Raw genomic sequence first — 22,459 nt, 5'->3', positions numbered from 1 at the left:
CACTTTTTTTCTTTTTAGTTATATTTGTGAACCCTTTCTTACTATCAAATGAGGATTGATTGTAGTAATTATAATTCATTAGTTTCCATAGTACTATGTGAGCCCAAGCTTCTTTTTCACAGAGCGAGTTACTACAAATTCGCAAACAGCTAATGAGAGCTCTTAAGTAAAGCAATTTAATTACTGCCCCCCCCCCCCCCCCCCCCATGGAAGTACAGAGAGGTATTCAGACACATAGTAAATTGTGAGTGCCACAAGGAAGTGTTTAAACTTAGAATTGGAACTTCAAGAATTTTATTGAAAACCTGCAGAATAATGCCGGACAGAACAATAGCAAGACAAATGTGGTACCATGGTATAAACCTACACTAGATAACTTTCTTCAGTGTTATGCACACAGAAGGGGTGATTGGCATCCACAGGTATAAATGAAAATTATTCCAGTCACTAAATCAGCATGCCTGATGACAAAACAAGCTGTTGTCAAAATACTGTGCAGGTTGGTGACAACAATGAGATCGTTCTGCATTGAACTTTTTCACTCAAGACACACACTAGGTAGCTTCAGGAGGGGGAGAAATACAGCATTATAAACAAACTTTACAAGCTGCACTGCAAGAAAGGATGTTTAATTGCTAGTCTCTCCTATCTGTTGGGAGCCCCATGATGATGAAATTTTGCTAACCTTTGTCATTTAACACACCAGAAGCAAGATAATCAAGCTTAGAATGAATACAGCATTGGTTAGAGACAGGATACAACATACTCATCACAAGCTCAACAGAAGTTAAAGGGGGCTGTTCAGCCCACCTCTCAATGTGGAATGTATACTCAGTTTAAGCATCTAAGAATGGCTTGGACAGTAAACTGGGTCTGGTCAGAAGAACACCAAAGAGCAACAAAGCTTGAAATTGTACCTACTAACAAACAGCAAGCGTTTGAGAGAACAAAGATGAATGGCCATGAGCTTCACTGCGTAAGAGCTATACAACAATGCCAAATAACTCTTAGGAGGACCTCAGTTTCCGACACGAAAGATATCACTCATCTGCGGTCTTATCAGTACAGTGGAAAAGGTTGCTGTTGGACTGCATTCTAAAATGGCTGGAGCCTCATGGAATCACTGCAGTGTCCTCACACAAGCACAACTAATGAAAAATACAATGTAAGGAAAAACAAGGACAAAGCTCAACAAGGTCCACGAGAGAATGCTGGTATTTCTCTGTAAGTCTTGTTTAAGAAATGAGGTTATCAACTAATTATATGTCAGGACTCTGAGCACAAAAATTAAAACTAACAGAAGTAATATCATTTAGTGCCATTGTCAGCAAATATTCTTCCGAGGGCTTGGAGAACAGTCTCTGCATGTAGATGCTCTACACAAATATGAACACCATACCACTAGCTTGCTGCATTTGGTACAGTAGTTCAGCCAATTTAAACTTATGAAACCAATAATCTTGTGCTGTTTGCGACTTTCATGAAGCACTTACTGCTTTAAAGTTTCATATATGTATTTTTGGATGTTGTGCTAGTAACAGTAATTTATTTCTACAAGATGCTGTTAGTCATCAGGTACCCAAGCAACTAAAGGTATTGGTTGCTGTGCCCAGCTTGGTCATTCTGGTCCCTATCCCTCAAGAGTGTTCTCACTACATTTTCTGCTTTGCAACTGATGATGTCTTAGCATTATCTAAAGTTTCTGCACCCGATACAAATGCACGATACATGATTTGCGCAGAGAACTGTATAAAAACTAAGAACATAAGCCTGAAAGTCAATGTCCAAAGTAGGGTCGAAATCCAAATTGCAGCTGGGTGATATTTAACTGAGCTCGTGAAGCAAATTTTACTAGACTGGAGAGGCGGCCCCTCACATAGAACTAAGCTGTTATCAGCCAAGAACATGTGACCCTGCTGTGGCGACTGACCAAGTCTACTGTAGTGCCCCTCCTCCATTGTCAATCACATCTGCTAGCGGCGATATTAAATCCCTCCCCCAATTAAACTGGCATGTGGAGCCGAAATTGACTCTGCCTGTGCCAACTGAGCAGGAGGGTGGAGAGGTAACACTCTCCGCCAGTGGATCTAAGACCACCAACTCGAGCCCTGCTCCAGCAGGAGGTCCTGTCGAGGGCAGCAAGAATAGAGGAATCGTCAGCATGCCCACAGAAGGAGAATGTTCCTGTGCTACCAGACTGAGGGACAGCAGGGACATAGGGAGTGGTTCTGTCTTTACAGTTTCCCAAACCATCATCCCCTCACCAAACACGTATGGGCAGAGGTGCAGGGGCGGAGGTCATATCACAGTGCAGGAGATCTAAGGAGAGGGAAAGAGACCTAGCCGGAAGTGACACTGGTGTTTAGTCTGCAGGTCAGAATTCGGCAAGCGCAGTGGCGCAGATTGGGACTGCAGCCGCTGGTCAAATGAAGGAGCCCAACCTTGTTGTCGAACAGCTGACAGCCCATCTGGGCTATGACGACCACTTTGGGGCAACCTAGAAACCAGCTGAATATACAAGCTCAGACAAAAGTGCCCATCCTGTAGATGGGGCTTGTAACATCACAGATTAAGGGTCGACCTGCAACAGCAATCGCACAACTTGCGTACAGGCTGCTAGACGCCGCCGCGAGCGCTAAGAGTGCATTGCGATCGCATGTGCGCATGTTGCATACGGGCCGCGAGGTGCCGCCACAAGCGCGACCGTATATAAGTGCCGACGGAGTTCGGCCAGCTCTCATTTTGTTGGCATCTCATTTTTGCCTATTCTCTTATTTGCTTAGCTCTTATTTGTTTATGGATCATGTTATTGTGCTCTTTTTCAGCCATTCTGATTGTTTTGATTTACTCCCAATTGACAAGTGCTCATTTTGGCATTTCACTTCTGCATATTTCTCATTTTGCTAATAATATGCTCCTTAGCTTTTTACAGTTGAATTGATTAACATAGTCTCATGTACTGTTTGTTCATTTCAGCCTGTTCATATTTTGATGTTCTTTAAATACTGCAATAATTATCGGAAGCACTTCTCCCCTTAAACTTGTGTAAAGTATTCTCAATGTGGGATTTCTTCTGTGACACACGTGTAAGGTTTTGAATATAAATTATATACGAAACTGTGCTTTAAAAGTAATTTATTTTTTCAGTTTGTACTACATCCGACGAGAATTTTGTGATATGAGGGAGAAATTTGAGGAGCGAACCCATGGAAATAGTCTTAAGTGTTCCCCTTTAAAAATAAAAATTTGTGTGACATGTAGGCACTGAGAATATATATACCACAGGCTGTACATACGATGAGCAAGCTGCATTGGACGCAGGGTGTCTAACAGAGTGTGATGCCTGTACCCATGCAGGATTTTGGCCGGACTGACCCTGATGTTGGGGCTGGATTGCTATATCATGAGGAAGATGTACAAGGCATCCTAAGTCGAGAAGGTTTGTCTTCCATACCAGTCTTGAAGGTGTGGGCAGACCATCCACTCCGCCCCTGGATTGGTGATGGAATGAGAGATGATGATGGTCCCATTCTCCGAGGAGTGTAGGGAACGATGTGGGAGACCTGCACAGCCGACTAGGCAAGGTTGTAGCGGAGGTGGTTTACCATTGCCTTCCTCCGGCCGTATTGGGGATGAATGATGATGAAGACAACACAACAACATCCAGCCATCTCGAGGCAGGGAAACAAACTGGGATCTGTTGTCTGACACTAGAGTGCAAGGTGTCCTCAAAATACTGAAAATCCTCTCAAGGGCATGTATGGTTGCAGGGATGGGCTGGTGGTGGTGGTGGACAGCATGTGCATATGCACAGAAAGTTGAAGAGGACATCCACCACCAGCAATCACAAGGAGTCCTGAAGTCGCACTGCAAAATCTATCTCAAGAATGGACAGGGTGGGGCCACAATGAAAAATGATGAGCTGGGGTACTTGATTGAGGAAGCAGACAAGTAAGAGTGGCATGATGCAAATTCAGTGTCAGCATCGATGCCCTGCCAGTAAACATGCTGCCTGGAAATGCCTTCAAGCATGTCATCCCCCAAATGAAGGAGGTGTACAACAGCATGCACGGCTGGACTGTGGGTGGAATGCTTCTTGGCAGTCAAAGCCCTCCATCGCCAACGATGAGACACCATGTGTGGCACTGACCCAGTAGCACAGCACAAAATAATTTTGGAAAACTGGAATGGCCAAGTGGGAAACGTGCTCTGGTCACCCCTTCTGGACCACAGATAAAATCTCGTGCAGGACGACGTCGAGGCAACATCAATATCATGCGCTGTCAGCCAGGATTCCAAAACAGTTTCCTGGCGAATGAATTTCATGTTGAGGCCAAGGAGGAGCTGGAGGAAGGCACTGTGTTGGTGGGACAGACAAAAATGGATTGTGTAATGATACCCGACTAAAACAACATGCATCCCTACAGACGCTGCGCTGTTTTCTATCAAAAGGTGAAATTTGCTGCCATACGACTTGCTGACTCTATAAATGATCACTAAAGCGTTGTCCTGAATTTAAAAGTAGTGAGCTAGAGTAGTGAGCTGTGCAGTATTTAACATTTTTATGCAAAGGCAAGGGGGTGCTCTGAACCATCTGAGAATTTGTATGACGAAACTACTGCACTGCTGTAGTGGGACGTGACCGTCGCTGGAGTTACTGGCAGCCCTGGCATGTATGGCATCAGACGTAGATTGACCTTCAGACCGCACTTAAGGCACTGAAAAGCCCGTTGACTGGCAGCCAACCACACACATCTGACACTGTTACTGCACAACTGATTAAGAGGGTGCATGATGGATGCCACTTGAGGAATGAACATTGTACTCTATGCGATTTTCCCCAGACACAATAGCAACTGTTTATAGTTAATGGGGGCATGTTGATAATCATGTCAAATGATTGTGCACGGGTGTGATACCCTAGTGACTAAGAATCTGCTGGGGACAAAGAAACAGGACTTTTTCAACCAACAGTGTAAACAGTTTTCCTGAAACCAATGAATAAGGGATTCCACCTTCAATATTCAGCATGTCAATCCCTTAATTAATATTGTCCAAATAATTAATACAATGCAAAATACCATGAATCAATTGTTCTAAATATTTTTGGAAAATGACGGGTGTATCCACGATCCCAAACAGTAAACAGTTGTACCTAAATAACCTGAACGCCATACTTGAAACTAGCAACTGACAGGAAGCATCATGAAGAGGCACTTTTGGACATGCATCTCTTAATCTATCTTCAAATAACACTGCCCACCAGCCAGTCAGACAAAAATTCCTGTGGGCATGACAGCACATAAAGATTGCTAGTAATTTTCACAAAGCTGATCATTCACAAACCCAGTCAACCACACAACAGCCAGCGATTGACATTCACCCGTTTGGCTCTGTACAGTTCAGCTCGCATAGCCTTGTCCCCTTTTGTCTGCAGGAAAGTTAATTTCTAGATGCGACCGGGATTCCTCTGGCAGAGACAATCACATACACTATGCACGCATTCAAAAATCAACTTATCATTCATTCAGAAATCAACTTAGAATGTGTTCAATAATGTTGATTTTTTTAACAGTGATGCATTTCAAATTTATATGAATAACCGATAGAGCAATGTGTGCTCGATGCTAGGCGCTTTGTGAAACAATACCAATGTAGCACGCATATTCCATCTCTTCATCATCATCATCATCAGTCTAGAATTTGTTGACTTATTTGTTTAGTTTATCTGGTTTGAATTGGGTGAATCAATACCTTATTTTGCTTGCTAGTAACTGTTCATCAGTGATTAAATTATCTATAGAATGACAAGAACTCAAACAATTTCCAATTAATTTCTTCTGAATTTCAGGCACAAAAATGAACTTACCAATAGACTGGTGTTTGGCTCATTCTGATTCTTCATGAAAACACAGAACTCTGATGCTTGGTATTGTGTTATTCAAGCATTTAGCTTTAGTTGTATATCTTCTCAAGCGCTTGCATTCAGTAATGTTCACTCTACATGTAATTACTGATTTTTTTTGGTGATGAGAGCATCAGAAATTAAATTATTTTGCACACTTCCCTTCATTGATCTCTTGTGGCATAATTTTCTGGGGCAATTCCACAAAGACACACAGTATTCATTGCATTCAAAACATTCTGTGAGGCTAATACTATGTCCATTCTTGAACTTTATGTAGGCATGGTTAAAAAAAATTACGCACACCAATAACAGCCGCAAAATAGATTTTTCTCTTAATAAGTACATGCCTAGAGCACATCCAATGAAATGTCTTTTATATCAGTGATACCACGAACATACATGATGGCAATAATTTTTCAAGCTCCCGAAGTGACACTATCTAATCATTTGTCACTCTAATCATCAAATGGTGAAGATCGTACTTTCTTCAGATCCTTTTCAAACATTTGACTTTTATTTCAGAAACTGATTGGGTTATTAACTCATTCAAAATCACTCATAACAGGGTCGACTTGTTAGCAGGCATAAATAACACTGGTGGTGGGGGAAGGTTTTTTGCACTTCATGAATCATTTCTTACTAATGTTGGATCAAGAAAAATTTTCCTTGGCTCTAGTTTCTGCGACACAAACAAGGTGCAAGTATTTCATATTAACGGATTAAGAGAAAAAGATATGTTTTAATTAAATATGCTAACAACACTGAAAGTTTACTTGAATTTTTTTTTAAATGGTAGTTACATTGTAAGATATCTAAATTATTGAAAGAATACTTTGCAGATGGTTGGGTCTGAAGAGACTCGTGTTGTGGCTGCATGAGATCGTCGTCTTTTAGCTTGCCTCTTTTCGGAGCATCCCAACACAAAGACCAACAGTAGTCCACAAGCACTGCTTCATTCCAATGTGCCTCATAAATTTGATGCCCTGATGGAATCACTCTCACTGTTGATCACTGGGAGCTCCACAACTTGGAGGGAAAAACTCTATGTGGGAGTGGAGAAAATGGATTTTAACAGACATGTTGCATCGAAGGTTATGGCATTTTTGCAGGAGCACTGTCACCAACTGAGTGTAGTTATCATCTCTTTTGTTGCCTAAAAATCCACTAACAACTCCCTTGAAGGCACCCCAAGCTTCCTTTTCTTTCACCTCAAAAACTTGGTCAAACACAGGATCCTTTACAATTTCTCAAATTTGTGGCTCAATAAATATATCTTCAACTTTTGCATCACTTAATTTCGGAAATTTCTCTCTTATGTACTTAAAGACCTGTCCTTATTGGTTCATACCTTTGACAAAATTTTTCATCAAACCCAGCTTGATATGCAGGGGTGGAAGAAGAATATCTTTAATGACATTTTTCACACTAGGATTAAAAGTTTTTGCAGGTCACTCTGCTTCAATAAAATGCAGTTTCCAATCCCTACTGTCCCACATACATAAGAAACAGCAATTTTTGTGTAGAAGGAAAATGGTTGGCACTGTGAAGTAACACAGCTTTGTAACTAAGCTTGGAGGAGCCTATGAATAGCCTCCATTCAGTTGGATCATGGTTCAAACTCAAAGATTTCAATCATGCCATTAATGTTGAAGCAAACAAAAAGATTGTTTTTCTACTCCAAAAAGGGAAGCAGTTACATGTGAGGTTTTCTGTACTGTGAGACTGACATAACTTTTGAAGAGATTCCATTGCTTTAGTCGAGACCCAAGAATTTCTGCCTTCTCCTTTGACAGGTCAAGGTCTCTAATGAGATCACTCAATTCTGCTTGACTCAGTATGTGGTTCATCATCTTTTCCCACAAAATCGTCATCACTGGATATAGAAGGCTTGTTTGGTTCTTCTTCTGCTTCTTCTTATTCCACACTGTCTTCATTTTCTACTTCAAACACACAATTTTCAGGTGAAGCAGGAACTGGTAAATTATCTGAATGCAGAACGAGTCAATTAGCAGATCGAAGATTCGGGAACTGAACTGTTGTTCTTTTCTTCAGAGACAATCCTGTCTTTATAGGTAGAGTCACGCAGAAATAGCAGTCATCTGCATGGCTTGTACATTTCCGCCAAACCATAGGCGCAGCAGAAGTCCTAAAACATCTCTTATTTTTCAGCCATTCTCACAGTGTAACAGAACATGCATTTCGACATATAAGTGGAGCCCAAGTCTTATACTGCTCCCGTACTTTCATAATGAAATAACGACAAAAGGCAGTCTTCACGATGCGTCAGATTGTGTTTCTGTGAGGAAAATGTTGTTTCAAAACAAATGTAACAAAAATTGTTCCCCTTGTTTACACATTTTTGTGCATTCTTATGAATTTTACAGTACAAAAGCACTCTCCAACCAGAAATTATGCTTTAATTATGGCAGAAACTATATGAAACTCACTGTCACAACAATAGTATCCATGCTTACAACTTACAAACAGCTTAAGAGCATTTGTGTTTTGTTACTGGACAGGTGTGCCAACTCTGGAAACAAAATTTCACACAAACCGAAAAAGTTGACTATAGAAATGAAATGTCACTTTATCTCCAAAGCAAGAGCTAAACTGTCATTTTTATGGTGACTTTTTAATTCAGCAGATGGAAATATATCAGAATTAACTATTTTTGAGCCTGAAACATTTTCTTTGTTGGCCAGTGTAATGAGCTCTCCTCAGTCTTTCAGGATATTCACACCGAACTCCGTCCTACATGACAATGACTTGGAAATATTCCACATTGTTTCAGATATAGAGACCAACAATATAAGGCATTAAACTTAACCTACTCATACAATTGCTGTGTGTCCTGAATTTGATTAGTGACTGGATCATCATCCAATAACACTCATTTACTCATAACATGACCTTCATACTAAGCAGTCTCCGGTATAAAATCATGATCATTACCGTGGTAACTAGTTTTGAATTCAACAACTGAATTATCTACAAGACATATGACTTTTCATTAGCCAGTTTATGCTGGCAGTATACAATGAACCCTTCTCAAATGAAACAAAAATTAAATCTGCACCTCCCCCTAGCAACCATGAATGTTGTTATTAATAGTTGCTAACTCATTGCTGGGTTTCTCACAGCAGCAACCAAGACACTGTTGGTAAATATGCCACAAAACAACATTCCATAGTGTGTGGAAACTATAATGGCACAGTCAATCACAAGGGCCATTCCGTGCCAAGTGGTCTAATATCGAGAAATGTTTCCACATGACCATCATGGATTTTGATGAAATTTTGTATGAACATTCACACATGTTCTCAATGAACACTGGTAAAGTTTCAGTTTCAGAAATTCAATACTTTCGGAGATACAGTCACTTGTTTAAGACCATAGCACAGCTTTCTATAGTGCGTCCTTGAATTTTCAGCAACTTTGAGATGAGATATCTCTAAGTATTTGCATGAAAGAAACAAAACTTGACCATCTTATACAACTTTTAGAGCTCTTTAAAGTAAAATATTATGAAAAGGATTTCGGAGTAATTTTCATCTAGATAATTTGAAGCAAAGTTTGGCGAAAAAAAAAAATAGCTGTTTAAAAAAAAAATGCGAACTTTAGTTTTTTATATCTCCAAAAGCAATTGTGGGATGTACATGAAACTTTGCACACCATAACTCACCAACACAAGGTCTTAGAATATAAAATTTCATTCTCCTATTGCTTTCCATTATTTCACAAATCTAGGGTGAAGTTGACGATTTTTCAAAAAGTGCTAAAAATGGGTATTTTTTAGTCAAATTTTTCAAAAAAGTGTTTTCTCCAAACTCTTCTAAACTATGATCATTAGAAAAAGCATATTTTAAACTATCTAGAAAAGTGGATTTGGTTTTGCAATGCAAGCATACAAGGCCCTATAAAGTAGCATCACCAAAGAGGTGCACTGGAAGTTTGAACACATTTTTGAAGTAGCCCTTCTGCTTTTATCCTAAGTGTTCGTCTGCATAAAACTCTTCTCATATGTAAAAAAAAAAATATTTACAAGTGGAAAAGAAGACCCAATTTTTGGATTTAATTGTCTAAAACATTTTTCCAAAAAAGAATTGGTTTGCATGAATCATGCATCAAGTGATGTAAATTTTCCAATCAATATTGCAGAGATTTTAATACATAGGTGTTGTAACCTGTTAATTTTTGTCTTAAAGTTATTAGGGAAACACGTGAAATTGGTTGGTTAAACATCTAAGAGTTTTAATTTTGTACTTAATCACACTTAAATGTAGCCTACTACCTTGGTAAATGCGTAACCACTAGTTTCACAGAGAAAATTCACAAGATTCACTGTTTATAGAAAATATAATTGCAACAATTACTTTAACAATCAGATTGTTTCATTATTGTGAGCCTTGTTTGAACAATCAGTATTTCAGTGGTGTGTTTGCAGCATTGTGAGTGGGTTCTCTTGACTGAGTGTGGCTTGTTAAGTGATTCGTAAGACCATCAAAGTTTGTAATCTAATTTACAAAAAATTGTTTTGATTCCGTCTTTTATAGCATGTATCTCTTATTAGATTTTTTCATTGGTATTATACATTGTGTATAATTTCATTCAGTAGCAATTTGTCTGAAATTTAAGCAGACTATAATTTGCACTTAGAGGCCAAATACGAGGGCGGTTCAGAAAGTAACCTCCGATCGCTCACAGTGCGGGTTGTGGGGGGAGTAGCGACGCCATCTGTGCGTTCACGCACCCAACAGGTCAGTCGGCATCAAGCCGTGGTCTAGTTTAGTTTTTGTGGCAGTTTGAAATGTGTGCTGCAATAGAAAACCCCGCCAAATGTGAAGTGCGTGCTGTCATAAGGTTTTTTACAGCCAAAGGATATTCTGCAGCAGCTATTCATCGTGAGCTTTGTGCCGTGTACGGACCAAGAGTTATGAGTGAAGGAGTTGTCCGTGAATGGGTACGTTTATTTAAAAGTGGACGGGAAAACGTTCATGATGAAGAGAGGAGTGGTAGACCATCATTGGTGACTGACGAACTCGTTCAGACAGTTGATGCAAAAGTTCGTGAAAATCAACGTTTCTCAATGTCGGAGTTGTCTACTGGTTTTCCACAGATTTCTAAGACTCTCTTGTACGAGATAGTGACAGCAAGATTGGGTTACCGTAAGTTCTGTGCACGATGGGTGCCCAAAATTCTTACCGACCACCACAAAACTCAAAGAATGGCCTCTGCATTAGACTTTCTGTCACGTTATGAGGACGAAGGAGAACCATTGTTAAACAGAATCGTGACCGGTGACGAAACCTGGATTAAGTACGTGAACCCTGAGACAAAAGAACAATCAAAGATGTGGGCACATTCAAATTCGCCTACCAAACCAAGAAAAGCCTCGCAAGATTTTTCTGCCAGAAAACTGATGGCAACGGTGTTTTGGGATGCCAAAGGGGTGTTGTTGGTTGAATTCATGGAACGTGGTACGACCATTAATCAAGACGTGTACTGTGAAACAATAAAAAAGTTACGACGGGCTATACAGAACAAACGCCGTGGTATGCTGACTTCCGGTATCGTTTTTTTGCACGATAACGCCCGTCCTCACTCTGCTCGCAGAACAACGGCCCTTCTTGAGTACTTCAAGTTGGACGTTATCAACCATCCACCTTACAGCCCAGACCTGGCGCCAAGTGATTATCACCTCTTCATGCATTTGAAGAAATGGCTCGGGTCACAGCGGTTTGATGACGACGAAGAGCTCAAAGATGCGGTCACAGGCTGGCTCCAGGCACAAGCGGGTGATTTTTATGCAGAAGGAATTTCAAAGCTTGTGAAGAGATACGATAAGTGCCTCAATCGCTATGGAGACTATGTAGAAAAATAGTGCAAAGATGTAGTTGTAAGATGTATATATTAAAATATTTTTATTTAACTTGGTGTATTTTTTTAAATCAACTGGAGGTTACTTTCTGAACGGCCCTCGTACATTATTTAGTTACTGATTAGAGATGGGTGCAGGTGGGCACAGCATACCTTCCTGCTCAATTGGGCAAGGAGATAGTGGAACAACGTGTAATGTCACTTTCTTTGCCAAAAAAGCTGCTTTAAAATGGTTTGCGGATTTTAGTGATGAGGAAAGAGAGTTGTTGGTCCGACGTTCTGAAGCAAAGCTGGACAATACCTCTCAAGTTAGCCTACACCATGACGCCCTGTTATTGACACAATATGAGAGGTTTAAAAAAAAAAAGCTTCAATCCCTTTGGGAAGGTGAATCATAATTGTAAGGCAGGAATTCGCACTCCTGATACTGAAACAGCTAATAAGGCTTCTGATATGTTGAAGAAGCAGCTTGTTAATAACATAAAGCCAGGTCAGAAAATTTGTCCGGCTTGCAGGACTACCTTAAATAAACACTTGGATCAGCCTATCATCACATTCTGATGAGGACTTTACACCAAAAGAAGAATTAAATAGTAGCTTATTGTCTATCGGTATTTCACGCCTGAAGAGAACAGTAAGCTACAGAGATAAGCTCCAATATGTGAAGAAGAAAATTCAAAAGGCTCAAAATGTGATTAAAAACAGAATTGTAAATGCAATGGCAGTAAACCGACAAATTGAAGATGCTAGAGAGATTAAGGAATGAGGAAACTGTGCCGACTATGCACATTTGCTGACTGAACTGAAAGCCAAGATGCAAAATGCAATTCATAAAGAACAGATGCAAATTTTAAACTTGGCACCTGTAAGTTAGACAGTCAGACAAACGGCAGCTCAGTTCGGCATGTTCGAAAGAATGGTGAAGAATGCTCGGATGCTTAAGGCAGAGAAGGGCATTCTGGCACGTCCCGAAAATAGGCAAAGCAGGAAATTACCAGCAGAAGTTTCTAGTAGAGTGTGAATTTTTTTTTTAAGATGATGAGTATATTAGGGTGTGCCCTGGAAAAAAAGATAGTATTTCAGTTAGACTTTTAGATAGAAAGACATACATGCAGAAAAGATTGTTACTTTGCAATTTACGGGAAATGTATGTTATCTATAAGAATATAAATGGTCCAGAAATAGGGGTCTGAAAGTTTTGTGAACTTAGACCCAAATGGTGTGTAACAGTAGGATCAGCTGGAATGCATGCAGTTTGCCGTCTGTGCAATTCACCAAAATGTTAAGCTTATGCTTAGCGGAGCTGGTATACGTGAAAATTATAAGGAGATTCTCAGCAAGGCAGTTTGAACTCTGAACAGTGCACGCTACATCGCTGTGAAAGGTGTCCTGGGTCCAAAGCTATAGCATCTGAAATTGCCAGCTATTTCCTAGATGATGAGCCACAGGAAGTTATTGTGTTTAAGCAATGGATACATACCGATCGGGCCACACTGGACACGCAGCAAATGGTAGTGGATGAATTTAGTGAAGATGTAAAAAATAAAATATGGAGTCTGTCATGCCATCATTACATTGCCAAGCATCAAAGCTTGCATCTTAAAGGCCTTAAATGTCATCTGAAAGACGAAGAGCTTGTTGTCCTAATGGATTTTGCAGAAAATTATTCTTTTATCATTCAGGATGCTGTGCAAGGCTTCCACTAGGACAATAGTCAAGCAACAATTCATCCATTTGTTACCTACTTTCGTCAAAATGAGAAAGTAGAATCTTTAAGTTTTTGCATTATCTGTGATTGTTTGCGGCATGACACTATTACAGTTCACGTTTTTATCAAGGAGCTCATAAAATATATAAAAGCACAGTTTGCACAGATATCCCACACTCATTATTTCAGTGATGGCTCCAGTGCTCAATATAAAAATTTCAAGAATTTCCTAAATTTGTGCTATCATAAGAGTGATTTTGGAATGACAGCCGAATGGAATTTTTTTGCTACTAGTCATGGGAAATCACCTTGTGATGGGATTGGAGGTACAACAAGAGCACCAAGAGCAAGCTTGCAATGGCCACTTAATAGACAATATCTTACTCCCCTAGATCTGTTTAACTTCTGCTCTGAAAACATTAATGGAATTAAATTTGTTTTCGTCAGTAAAGATGAAATTGAAAAAAATATTGTGTCACAAGAAGAGAGGTTTAAACTTGGACAAACTGTAGCAGGCACTAGAGAAAATCATCACTTTTTACCTATTGATGAAACAACAATTCAGGTCAGCAGAGTTTCAAATGACTGTTCATGTTTTCTACCTAAAATGGGCACAGTAATGAAGGAGGCATATTAATGTCTGCTCTCCAACCAGGACAATATGTTGCATGCATCTATGAAAATGTGTGGTGGACTGGGAATATCTGAGAGACCTCCACAGAGCAAAGGGATGCATTAATAAACTTTATGCACCCACATGGTCCATCAAATTCATTTTGTTGGCCACCAAGAAGTGACAAGTGCTGGGTTCCGGAACACCACATTATTGCAGTTATTCCAGGTCCATCGGTAAATTCGTCTGGCCGGCAATACACCATTCCTCCTGATATTCATCAGAAAATTAATGTAGCATATCAAAAATTGAAATAGGTTAGAGGAAACAATCTAAGGAACCCAAGAGTGCCTTCTAATTTTACTATCAGGCTTGGGAACCTGTGTAAAAAAATCCTTAACAGGCTTGGGATCCTGTGGTAAAGAAACCCACCCGTGGCTGTTGTTGCTAAGCTATCAGGCGTGGCCCCTATGACAATCGGAATGCAGTGGTTAAGCCACCATGGACCATAGCAACTCATTTATACACTTCTTTTCCGTCAGTAAGCTGGTGTTGTTCATTAAACAGGTATCTAATAATTAGATGATAATGGAAATAAATTTTACGATTTACATTCATTCTTAATAATAATTGTGTGTGTGTGTGTGTGTGTGAGAGAGAGACAGAGAGAGAGAGAGAGAGAGAGAGAGAGAGAGAGAGAGAGAGAGAGAGAGAGAGAGAGAGGGGGGGGGGGTGACAATTAAGAAATAACATTGTTTCTGTTTTTATTCTTTTGCTATTCGGACCTAAGCTAGGTCCTATTCATCAGGACTTCTTATTTCACTTATCCCAGACATTAATAAACAGGTATAAGGCAAAGCAAAAGATTTCAGGTATAATTTGAGTGCCAGAAAAAGTGTTCAAACTTCCAGTGCGCCTCTTTGATGATGCTACTTTTTAGGGCCTTGTATGCTTGCATAGCAAAACCAAATCCACTTTTCTAGATTGAAAAATTTGACTAAAAATACCCATTTTTAGCACTTCTTAAAAATCGTCAACTTCACCCTAGATTTGTGAAATAATGGAAAGCAATAGGAGAATGAAATTTTATATTCTAAGACCTAGTGTTGGTGAGTTATGGTGTGCAAAGTTTCATGTACATCCCACAATTACTTTTGGAGATATAAAAAACTAAATTCGCATTTTTTTCAAACAGCTATTTTTTTCGCCCAACTTTGCTTCAAATTATCTATATGAAAATTGCTCACAAATTCTTTTCTTAATATTTTACTTTAAAAGCTCTAAAAGTTGTATAAGATGGCCAAGTTTTGTTTCTTTCATGCAAATACTTAGAGATATCTCATCTCAAAGTTGCTGAAAATTCAAGGACACACTATAGAATGCTGTGCTATGGTCTTAAACAAGTGACTGTATCTCCAAAAGTATTGAATTTCTGAAACAAACTTTACCAGTGTTCATTGAGAATATATGTGAATATTCATACAAAATATCATCAAAATCCATGAGGGTCATGTGGGAGCCTCTAGACCACTTGGCATGAAATGACCCACAAGCATACACAAACAAAAATTTTGGCTGTCTTAGGGGAGATGAATGGAGGGAATGAACGAACTCCACTTTCCTCTCTCAGGGCTGGCAGCATATATCTGGCTCCATCACTCCCCAGAAAGTAGAACTGACGTAATGGTCATAAGAATCACTAATCCCTTCTGGTTTTGTGAAGGCCGTACTCGAACCCCCATCATGGACTAGTATTAGTCTCTTCTCTTTTTTTAAGAAAAAGAGAATTTAAAAAACATAAAAAAGGGCCATGCACAACACAAAGCAAAACAAAGCAAGAGTACCAAGCATTTGTTAACGGTTGCAGCGCAATTGTTTTATGGGGTCGGCAGTGTCCTAAATGTGGTTGCTCGGGACCAACCTCCAGGGTATCCCAAACAACCACAGATCAAGCAGCCACGATAAACTGCCCATATTATACTGCAAAACTGAGAGTAGAAATGAAAATGGGTTCTAATTGACTATTCCGCTGTTCTTATGAAATTTCTATGAAAGTACAGTGTGGTTCCGCATTAACATCGTATTTTTAATACATTATGTGTCAGAATGTTACATCTTGTAGAATGTTGACCACTCTGCTTTCCATGCAACGTCACCTTACACTTGATATTGAGTGATGATATGATGTATCCCCTGTTTTTTTTAAGTTGCATCAGACAGCTTTCTAGCAGAAAATTTGTGCTCTAAACAACAAATGTTTATTATATATTTATTTAAACTGTATGGTTTGTAATAATTATTCCTTATTGGCAACTGAATTGCCTTAAGCTACATCACAAATTCCATTCTTATGATGCAGTCAAGCTACTTACTCCCTGATTATGTACTGTAGCCATTTGTCACCTAAATTCGATTGTATACTTGTGTATTGCCTGAATTAATGGTAGTATAAGGTTGTTATACTATACTTATGTGATGTGACTTACTAATACTCTATAAGTTACAGAACCACCAATAAAATTCCCCATCACAAATAATAAAGCTCATAAAACTTTTCACAACTTTAAACAGCGTGCACCATTTAATTTAAAAAACATAATTGCTATGACACAGAAGACCCATCATCCTAGTAAAGCATACACAAGAATGTATTAAATGTAATGTACTATTACACAGTTCCCGTACGAAAACAACGTCACTCATAGTATTACACTTCCATAATATATACAAACTTCACTCTTCAAACTGACAGTTTGGCTGTGCATGGGCAAAAGTCATTTATTTCCCCAATGAATCCCCCTAATTTTCCATAACGGCCTGATGGTTTAAAGATTTTTAATATGCTTGAAGACATTAATAATTGCATCCTGAACCATACAGTCACCCATTACCATGGGACTCTTACATTAACAGGTAAAATACACAATGACTGAATGATGTCACACTAACTATACCGGTTGCTAGCACCACTGTTCAAAGATGACAAATTGTATCAAATGCATCACAAAAAATGGTATGCGTCAAACCAAACAAACATAGGCAGTGATGAAGATCAAAACTATGTTTAAGTTTTAAGTTATCTGGAGTAAATTGTGCGCATATTAAAGAACACTGTTCTGAATGAGGCAGTGCAGTTAAGACAAAGTCCTCATATTCGAGAGGATGGAATCTAGCACTGTCTGCCCAATATGATTTACATTTTCCTAAATCATTGCAGGTAACTGCCATGATGGTTTCTTCATGAAGGACATAGTCCACCCAGTGCACTATCCTCAATAACAGTTATCTTATTTGTTGTATGTGTACATCTACTTTTGAGCTGTTTATTCCTGTGGCATTATGAGGACAAATCCGAAGTTGATCCCTGGATGAATAAACAAACAATCATTGGAAGATTATGACAAAATAGCATGTAAGGTACTTCACAAACTACATCTTCCACGTACATTTTCTGTCTATCTTGATCCTAGTGTACATAGTTCCCTGTTCTATACTGCGAGTACTTCATTTTCTTCCCAATTTGTATGCAAAGAATCAAACAAAGCCAGACATTGCTACAAATAAATGTAGCAGTTTGCTTCAGATTAATTGCAATAGTAATATGAATACATCCAGTATGAACAACAATTTAAGCATATTGGTGTATTTTAGATACAATGGAAAATTGACATCCAAATAAACTGAAAGCTATAACCAGAAAATCCATCTTCGAACAGTGGTGTTCGCAACCTATTATAGTTAGTGTGTAATAAAAAACTGGCAGCCAGACAATCTTTCTAGATCTCCTGGCTATTAGAGAAGTACATAACCAAGAGGAAATGACTCATCATCACATCAAAAGCACTTCTCAGGGCCAAACATGTAGGAAACTTGGAACAATTATTAAAATATACCAACAGAATATTGAGGACATTAGTAAAACCAAATGCCAAATTCTTCAAAAGTTACTGACTAAGCACAACATTGACATGATTGCCCTACAGGAAACCCACACAGATTACGGAGATCAATTACGCTCCAAAGGAAAAATAACTGGATATGAGATCATTGGCGCAACATACCACTGTGCCTATTAAGTAGCAACATACGTCAAAAATAAATTTGAGAATGCTCAGCTTATATCCCCTTCCACAAATGACAATATCCACTCGTATCCCCTTCCAAAAATGACAATATCCACTCGTGATAATTAAGTGAACTGGTCACAAGTAACATTCACAAAACACCAGGATCCGCATGGCCAGTGGATGTGCTTCAATCATACCGCCATCCCGCAGTCTTCTTAGGAGACTTTTAAACAGCTACCACACGCAATGGTGATACAGAACAACTGATACAAATGGTGAAGCCTAAGCAAACGGGGCAGAAGAAAAAAAAACCACTTCGTTTTTGATGCTAAAGATCACGGTTCCTTCAGATCCGCAGCTCGGAAACGAGAGTATGACCCAGACCTATGCTTTGTCACAGCTGATGAAAATCACCAGCTGGTCAACACAAGCTGAAATGTTTTGCCAGATTTCCCTCAAAGTCAACATCGTCTAGTCCTAGTAGAAATTGTCACAAGTATTCCACTGATAACCTTAACTCCTTGATCCAGATGGAACCTACAAAAAGCAAATTGAAAAGCCTACCCTGAAGACCTCGATAAATGCCTAGGATGGATCCTTCCATCTGCTGATAGTTACAAAATATTTGTGGGAGCAGTCATCAGTACAGCAAAAAAAAACATAACTAGAGATACCACAAAGAATACATTCCAGGCTGGGAGGAGAAATGTGAGGAGCTGTATAATGACTACCAAAGCAGCGGTAACAGAGAAATAGCAAATGAACTCATACAAAGCCTTGATACCGCACGACGACAGATGTGGATGGAAACTACTCAGGCTATGGACTTTAAAGTATCCGTCAGAAAAGCATGGTCCCTGCTTTACAAACCACGAGCAGCCAGCTGTATCGCTCGAGAAGAAAACACCCCAACACCTAACAAAATTGCTTTGCACATTGTTAAAACATTTAAAGGGGTAAACCACCAAGATACAACAATATGCATTAAACGTGAACTTAGAAAGCTAAAAGCAACAGCCAGTGTTGACACTAAATATTCATGCGACATCACCCCCGAAGAGATCTTGGCAGCAATTAAGGACACAAAACCAAGTAAAGGCTCTGGCTGCTCAGATGACATCTCCCAGAGTTTCTTATAACATCTAGCAAACATACGAAAATATTGTTAGCGAAGTTCTTCACATCACTAATGCAGACAGGAAACATACTTAAACGTGCCAAGATAATTGCCCTCCTAAAGCCAGGTAAACCGGGAAATCTGCAAAACTACCAGCCACAGCACTGCTTAGCATGGTTTACAAACTTCTGGAACGAGTACTACTTAACAGGATTGGTCAGACAATACTCATGGCCATCCCAGTAGAATAAGTCGGCTTTCGTTCCAACTGAAGCTGGGCAGACCAAGTCCTGGTCCTTACAACACATACTGAAGTGGGATTTCAAAAGAAACTAAAAACATCTGTGGCCTTCATTGACTTGATAGGAGCCTATGATACTGCCTGGAGACAAAGCCTACTCTATAAACTGATGAAAATAATTCCCTGTCAAAAAGTGACAAAGCTTATTGTTAACAGAGGATTCCAGGTCATCGTGGGAAAAAGTCAGCAGCCAGAAATTCCTTCAAAATGGCTTACCTCAAAGCTCAGTATTAGCACCACTGTGTTTCATCCTCTACATTGCTGACATGCCAGAAACAGCTATTGGCTATGCTGATGACTCTGCCATTGCAACAATGCGTACCGATTTTGATACAATGGAAGAAACCCTGACATCTGATCTGTCTGCCCTGGCAGCATACTTCTGTAAATGGAGGCTTAGCCTAATGCCACAAAGATAGAAGTAACTTGCTTCCATCTCAATAACAGAGAAGCCAACAGAGTTCTGGAAGTATACTTTGACGACTCACGCCTCATCCACAACAAGGAGCAAAAGTACCTAGAGGTCACGTCAAACAGAACCTTGTAATTTAAATCTCACCGTACAAAAACAGCTTCCAACATGAGAACAAGAAACAACCTCATCCATAAACTCTGCCAACACATCAGAGAAGAATGCAGTGAGAGGACTATGTGTTTGTCTGTGAATATATGTAATGTAATTTAGAATAATGTGATCCAATACTGCAATGTACTTAAATGCCGTACAATCCAGTAATTTGCCACACCAATCGAATCTATTCATATATTATTTTACAATGATGCATGCATTTCTATTATACAAGAGTTCTGTTAACCATGATCGCCACAACTATCCAGATTATTTATACGATTCTTAGACCAGAATTTGCATCTCAGGATCACTAATCAACAAAACGGTTCTGGACAACTTGCACTGACATGTCAACCATCTGAATGGCACACGAACAACACTATATGCAATCATTTTGTTTTTGCGTTGATCAAACGCACAATTACTGTACTGGTGTGCAAAAATGACACTGCAACTGATGATTATTTGATACATTCGTTATTAATCAACGAAATGAAAGCTTTAATGCTAACAGCATTTTCAGCAAAATATTAATTTAATTGACTACATATAATCACAGTGTGCAATCTATCCACAAGGGACATTTACAAGTCTTACAACGCTCACTCGGTAATCACACATCTGTTATTTCCAAAATAACAGAGGTATTGTGTAATGCGGGCCATTAAGTGTACTCCATATTAGGAAAATAAAATCAAAACAAAAGGTATTTCCTCGAAAATATCCTGGATAGGTAACGACGTTAACGAGAAACTATAGCAAGAACGTAAACTACTGTATCATGCGTGATAGGCATATTTGTCACGTTACACCCACGATTACGGCACCAAAATACTACGACACCACTCCTGCAAGTCACTTCCGAAAATATGAGATGACCATCTTGTTTAAATTTTTGTGCGAAAGAAAGTAACAATAGCATTTACACCCAAGAAAGGAAACAACTCCTTATGTCGTTGTTTTCAAGTTTCATATAGTTAATCCCATTACACAACGCAAGCTAATTATTAATAAAATTTCATCATATACAACAAAAACACATAACATAAACACATACTTGTCGATCATTGTGATATCTTCACTTTCTTCACACTCGGTCTTCGTTACTCATGATCAGCAACCATTTGGGTGTCATGTCAAAACAATGCTGCGCATCACAGTAGCAATGCTGATGTGATGACGCCTTTGTCTGCAAGTTCATAATAATGAGGAAAATCTGTGTTGCATTCATACAATTGCCACGTTCATTATACAATTAGGTTATGTACATAATTTTTATACGCACATTAATCAGCTCATAATTTCTGTAAACCTCCTCCCGCATAATACATATTACACGTTACCTAAAGACCCACCCACGAAAAAACTTTTATCCACCCTATGCAGAGACATCTCACACAGAGATGGCCGTCACGTGCACAAACATGTTTCTCAGAAGGAAGCGAGACGCACGTCAATATATCGCAGACGTGTCATGGACTATATATATAAATTAATAGACTTAATGGAGTCAATGATTGCAATAAACTATAAACCCAACTGTGAATCATAACTATGATAATATTAGAATGAGTAAAGGTGAGTGAGATAACTGCCACAATACTCGAATAACAAATCTCACACAGTATTCGAAATCAACTGTAATTAAAAGACGTCTAAAAAATCACAAAATATTTTTATTGGGCAGTATGGGCCCACAAACATTTTACAAAAGCTTCTTTTAATTAGCACGCTGTCACTAGCGGTACGAGGGTAAAGCGGTACGAGGGTAAGAGAGAGCTGTGGAAATCCAACATTACAAAGTAGCACAGAAACATACCTACATGAAATTTGTAGACTAGGAAACTTCAAACAGTAACCAGTATTTCTTACCCTATTAACACGGATTTCTTTGGAGGTCACCACGCGTTTTTTATTCAACCTCTTCTTCTTCTTCAGAAATTTGTAGTTTATTCGGAAGTACATCTTCGTAGTGCAGACGTATTAGATCACTGAGGGCTTGCGAGGTACAGTACTCTGAAGTTTGAACGTTGTGTGCGCGACGACATACATAAAACAATTATTGTCACTCAGGTGTTAGCGGCAACAATGGCCAAGTACGCAGTGCAACTGTGATCTCTGTACCAATGTGTCCTTTTGTTTCACCTATACCACCATTTTCCCCTCAAATTAAATTAAATTTGCCAATGAAATAATGGTTAGCACTTCTGTCCACAGGATATACCCGCATTCATAACATAATGCTGCCTACGTAGCCTTATCTAGCCCTAACATTACATAATGGAATTTTTGTAGTG

General features: G+C 39.2%; 1 protein-coding gene across 1 annotated transcript in view; it reads right to left on the bottom strand.

The window, feature by feature from the left end:
* Positions 1–21,591, bottom strand: part of LOC126100906 (uncharacterized) — a 48,194-nt gene extending 26,603 nt beyond the window's left edge. The window contains exons 1-2 of the mRNA XM_049911573.1: positions 21,448–21,591; positions 21,220–21,351 (exon numbers count right to left, since the gene is read on the bottom strand). The gene's annotated coding sequence lies outside the window, so the exon portion shown is untranslated. The remainder of the gene's footprint in view (positions 1–21,219; positions 21,352–21,447) is intronic.
* Between the last annotated feature and the right edge of the window lie 868 nt (positions 21,592–22,459).

This window comes from Schistocerca cancellata, chromosome 9 (assembly GCF_023864275.1).
Source record: "Schistocerca cancellata isolate TAMUIC-IGC-003103 chromosome 9, iqSchCanc2.1, whole genome shotgun sequence".
In the NCBI taxonomy this organism is placed as follows: domain Eukaryota; kingdom Metazoa; phylum Arthropoda; class Insecta; order Orthoptera; family Acrididae; genus Schistocerca; species Schistocerca cancellata.
This window is presented reverse-complemented; position numbering and strand designations above follow the sequence as displayed.